This window comes from Dipodomys merriami, unplaced genomic scaffold (genome assembly GCF_024711535.1).
Source record: "Dipodomys merriami isolate MVZ:Mamm:240054 unplaced genomic scaffold, mDipMer1.0.p SCAF_8, whole genome shotgun sequence".
NCBI classification, from domain to species: domain Eukaryota; kingdom Metazoa; phylum Chordata; class Mammalia; order Rodentia; family Heteromyidae; genus Dipodomys; species Dipodomys merriami.
In genome coordinates, this window is record NW_027206401.1 from 54,484,050 (window position 1) to 54,489,738 (window position 5,689).

Consider the following 5,689-nt stretch of genomic DNA (forward strand, 5'->3'; position numbering starts at 1 on the left):
TTACTGGCATGGAGAAGAGTGTGGATACAGACTATCGTTTTCCTTGCAGGGCCCCATGTGCCCTTGCACACTTATTTGTCAACCTCTACTGTTGTTGGTACTCTGTAATTTATTCAGTATTCAAATCTTGTACTTTATATACAAATCTATTGCTATTTGCTCATTATAAACTTTTCTGGGATATAAATCATCTTACAAAATATACACAAAAATATAAGGGAATCTGGAAAGCAGGATTGATCATGTACACATGCTAATGACAAAAGCTTGAAGCAGATTATCAGTTTCCTGATGGCACTGATAATTGTGTCATCCTGTGGCTCCGGTCAGTGCTGGATTCCTCTTCCTGTCAGCTCTGGGACGAGCCTTGCATAATGTATATCTGAATTCACATTTCACTCAGTGCTAAAACGCTGGTACTTTCATTACTGTTATTTAATCCTTCAGTTCCACGTGCGCCTAATTCATCTCTGCAGCTAAAGAGCAACACAGGGCTCCCAACTGCTTGTGGAGGGGACCCGTAGTGGAGAAGCCAACCAGCCCACCTAGTTTTCCTCTGGCCCAAGATACAAAAAGTGTTCGAATGTATTAAAATACTGTGAAAAGTATAAATATAAAAATAAACCCTGAAGTCTGGATTACAGAAATGGATGTCCCCAAAGCCCAAATAATTCACAATTTGACATGACAGAAAAATGTGCCAGTGGCTTCTAGAATAAGTAATATAAAATCTGTCCTATTTCTCTCAAGTATTTTACAGAAGTCATACCTTACATTTGTTGATATCATTACCATTTTTGCATACCTAATTACAAAATATTCATGAACGATGTTGTGATGCTCCAATGGCAAATGCTTGTCACCATGGCCAAGAGAGACCCTCCGCACTCACTGCTGGTGTCTAACTTCTCTGAAACGCTGCTCAGTGCACACTCAGAGTAGTCACTCACTCCAAGGATTCCTTTTTTTTGTTTTTCTTCCCAGTTTTGCTGATGAATTTCATTTACTCATTTAAATACCAGAGGTCTTGAACAACTATAAAATTTAGAGTTCTAGTTGGGTGTCAGTGGATCACACCTATAATAAATTTAGCCACTCAGAAGGCTAAAATCTGAGGCTCGATGTTCAAAGCCAGGCTGAGCAGAAAAGTCCATGAGATTCTTATCTCCAATTAACCTTCAAAAAGCCAGAAGTGGAGCTGCAAATCAAGTGGTAGAGAACCAGCCAAAAGCAAAAATTTTCAAGGACACACATATACACATGGACACATGCACACACACACACATACACACACAATTTGAATTCTATACCAGGTGTGGCTAGGCATGCCTGTAGTCACAGTGACTCAGGAGGCTGAGTCAAGATCACTTGAGCTCTTAAATTGAGGACAACAGGGGTAACTTAAAAAGATGTCTCAAAAATAAAAAGAAAAGAAATCTGAATTTTACTGACTAGAATGAGTAAAAAACGATAATAAAAAATAATAATAATATCCTAGTTTTTAAAAATATCCAGTGTGTTTACTTGTAGATTTATAGGCATATTCTAGTTACCAAGAATGAGGGAAACCATGCAACCTATGTTTGAGTCTGGCTTACTGTGCTTAATATAATTTCTTCTGTCTTTCCATTTTCTTATGAATAGTAAAATGTCATTCATGCTAATGGATGAGTAGAATTGCATAGTGCATAAGTACCATATTTTCTGGATCCATTCCTCTACAAAGGGGCATCTGGGTTGGTTCCATATCTCAGCAATGGTAAACGATGCTGCAGTGAACATGATTGTGGTAGTAACTCTAGTGTGGCCTGGTTTGTGGTCTATTGTCTATTTGTGGCCTGATTTTTGGTCTATTGCCTATTTGTGGTCTATGTCCAGGAATTGCTGGGTCATAGGGGAACTCTATGACTCTTTTGAGGAACCTCCATACTGCTTTCCAGAGTGGTTGAACCAGTTTACATTCCCATCAACAGTGTACTAGTGTTGCCTTTTGGTCACATCCTGCCAGCATCTGTTATTGTTCGTTTGCTAGATAATGGCCATTCTAACTGGAGTGAGGTGGAATCCCAATGTTATTTTGATTTGCATTTCTTTTATGGCTGGAGATGGTGAACATTGCTCCATCTGTCTACCGGCTATCATACAAGTTTCTATGTACTCATATACATACAGTGAGGCCAAAGGATTCTTAGGAGAGGATCACAAAGGTTCACTAGCTATGTGCGTCTGATCTTATAAAATGCTATGAACTCCATGAAATGGAAAAAAGAGGTGTTTTTTGTTGTTGTTACTCTTGTTGTTTAATTTTCCTTTTGTCTTGTTCATTCATCTGCCTATTAATTCATTTATCTGTCTTTGGGAGGGTAAGGGGGGCACAGAAATAGAGGGACAAAGGGTGAACAAATGCAGCAGTGGCAATCACTAGACCCTATGTTGAAAATGAACTATACAACTTATGGGTGGGGATGGGAAGGGAAAAACTGGGAGTGAGGGAAGGGGTAAAACTTTTCAAAAGGAAATGTACTCTTTATTTGACTTTTGGAACTGTAATCCTTCTGTACCCTACCTGTCAGTAACACTAAATAAGTTTTAAAAAAATGGTAAAAATGCTAATAATGGAATACAATGGATAAGCAATAGGATAATTAATAATGAATTAACAACATAATTCATATATTAATAGTTCTATTAATTAATGTGAAAAGTTCATTATATAAATTTTGATTAAATGCAAAAGATGGATTACCTGAGTAATGAAACCAAAAATTACCTATTTAAATGAAAGAGGAGAAATTTGAAAGCTTTCTGGTCAGTAAGTCTACATAGGTGAAGTGAAGGCCATAGGATTCCTTTCAACTTAGTTACTCTAAGGAGGAGAACATTTCTCTCTGAGTGTTGAAGTCATTGCTGGGTGTGCATTGAATAACAACGAACGCTAATTGTTCATGATTGCCAACTCATTTACACTGGAGCACTGTGTAGAATTCTTTTCATGCATTATTGCACTCAATCTTCAAAAATCCTTTGAATTAGTATGATTACCCTCATTTCAAAACTGAGAGGACAGAAGCTAGACAAGCATAAATGATTTGCCCGATTCTGTTTTGATCACGTCAGAATTCAAACCAGTGCTATCCCACTCAGACCAGCACTCACCACGACAAGCCCTTGCCTAACCGAATGGAAGGTGCTTATCCCAAGTCATCCCCGAGGGACTCTGTGACGCTCACCTACAGTGCCAGCTGGGTGGGAGGTCAAGGCCAGAGGGGGCAGGGATAGTGAGACCTCATCTCTAGCAGCAAGCTGGGGTTGTGGTACACACCTGGAATCCCAGCTGTGTGGGAAGCATAGTTAGGAGGATTGTGGTGTGAGGCTGCCAATGCTGACTGAAAAGAAAGGAAAACCAAGAGGACTGGGTGTGATTCAAGTAGGGCACTTGTCCTGCCAGTGCAGGTCCTGAGCTCAAATGCTAGAACCAAAGACACAAACAAATAACAATTACAGCAATAGAAAAGACAAAAGTAGTTTTCTTGGGGGGTCCGGTCATGGGGCCTGAATGCTGGGCCTGGGCGCTGTTCCTCAGCTCTTCAGCTCAAGGCTAGCGCTCTACCACTTGAGCCACAGCGCCACTTGAGGCATTTTTTTCTGCTTATGTGGTACAGAGGAATCGAACCCAGGACCTCATGCATGCAAGGCAAGCACTCTACCACTGAGCCACCTTCCCAGCCCAAAAGTAGTTTTAAAACTAGTCATCATTACTTTTCAATAGCCAATTAAATAGAACTGTTTGGATATAAGATCAGAGAAATGAGTTCGTTTCTATTTAAACACCCTAGACTATCAACATAGAGAGTATCCACATATATACATATATAACATTTTCTATAATATATAATATAGTTATATTTGTATGCTTTTATTATATATATGTACACACATAACAGTGAGGTTGACATTGGCTCACAGAAACATCAAGCTGACTAGAATGATTAGAAAATCCGACCTAAGGGGCTGGGAAGGTGGCTCAGTGGTAGAATGCTTGCCTTGCATGCATGAGGCCCTGGGTTCGATTCCTCAGCACCACATAAGCAAAAAGAAAAAAGCTGGAAGTGGCCCTGTGACTCAAGTGGTAGAACGCTAGCCTTGAGCTGAAGAGCTGAGGGACAGCGCCCAGGCCCAGAGTTCAGGCCCCACGATCTAACCCCCCTCCTCCCACAAAAAAAAGAAAATCCGACCTAAAAAACAGCTGTGCCTGGTAAAACCATGGAACGGAGTTTAGATTGCTTGCTCTGATTGTTTTGTGCTTTGGAAAGGAGATGGTAGGAGGGGATCTGAGGTACAAACATGAGACAAGATACAGCTCTGCTTTGAATTCATAGACTTGTGAACACTCAAATTTATGACATCTGTTCCATACATGTCTTTATCCTGCAGATTCCTTTAAGAGGTTTGTAGGACAAAATAAATGCTGAACAGATTTTCAGCCAGTGGAAGTGTCTAGAATGATTACATTTATTTATTGCTTAGTTGGTATCCTCAATTTTTGATACAAGACTTGCTAGTAGAGGCTTTAAAAACTAGAGTAGCCAAAAGACTGCTCGAGTAATAGGATTATGTACGCACTTTAGGTGAATGCATTGATTGAAAATAGCAGTCTAAGGCTTAGGTTTTCTGGCTTGAGGAAACAGCAGGCTGATCAATGCTAGGCTGGCACACAGTGAAGAAATGGTCTCCCGCCCATGGAGCCTCAGGCCCGAAGCTGAGGAGCTGGAGGAGCTGGAGGAGCACATTTTATTCAGCAAGTAGTTTGGGGATATTTGCCTCCTGACATAATAACTCTTTAGCTCACACAAAACTATAAGAAGTAATTCTGCAAACTTGTTCAATGAATAGATTTCAATGGTTCTTGTTTAAAAGCAGAGCATTAAAAAAAAAAACTACAAAATTTGCAGAATTTTCTTTTCCGGTCTGGATATATTTTGGCTGTCTTTTGCAACAAGGGGCCAAAAGTTAAATTAATCAATTTAGAGACAATTATATTGTATGTATAGTTTAACATTGAACAGTTTGTGTAAAATGTTATAGTAAAAAGCTTAGAGACAATGCCCAGTCCCCAAGTATCCACACACACACACACACACATACACACACACACACACACACACACACACACACACACACACACACAAGAAAGGACAGAAAAGAATATTATTAATTTATTAAACACCATAATCTTTCTCAGAAGCATTTTGTGCACACGGGAGACAGTCAAGGGGACCTAGAGGGAGTGAAGATTTTGGAATCTGTCCTTGGGACTGAGTTGCATGACCGCAGGCCTCACAAAGTGCACTGTGCACATGGAAAGTCCTCTCAACAGAGAGTTGAGGTGTTATTAAAGGTGTATATTAGTTCTCAATTTATGAGTAGAGATCTAAACTAATTTTCTCCTAGTGCTGTCTTGAGTGATCAATGAGGTTTGTGTAAATGTTCTAGCTAGGGAATAAAAAGCCATTATTCCTCATTCTTCTATTATTCTTAGCCACCTAAACTCAGCTCTCTTAATATAATCATTGAAGTAATAGCAAATTTAAAGAGATAGAAGTAATGTTTTATCTGGAATAGAATTCAGTTAAAAGAATCAAATCAGATCAATCTTTTCAATGATATGCCAGAACGGGGAAATGTCAGA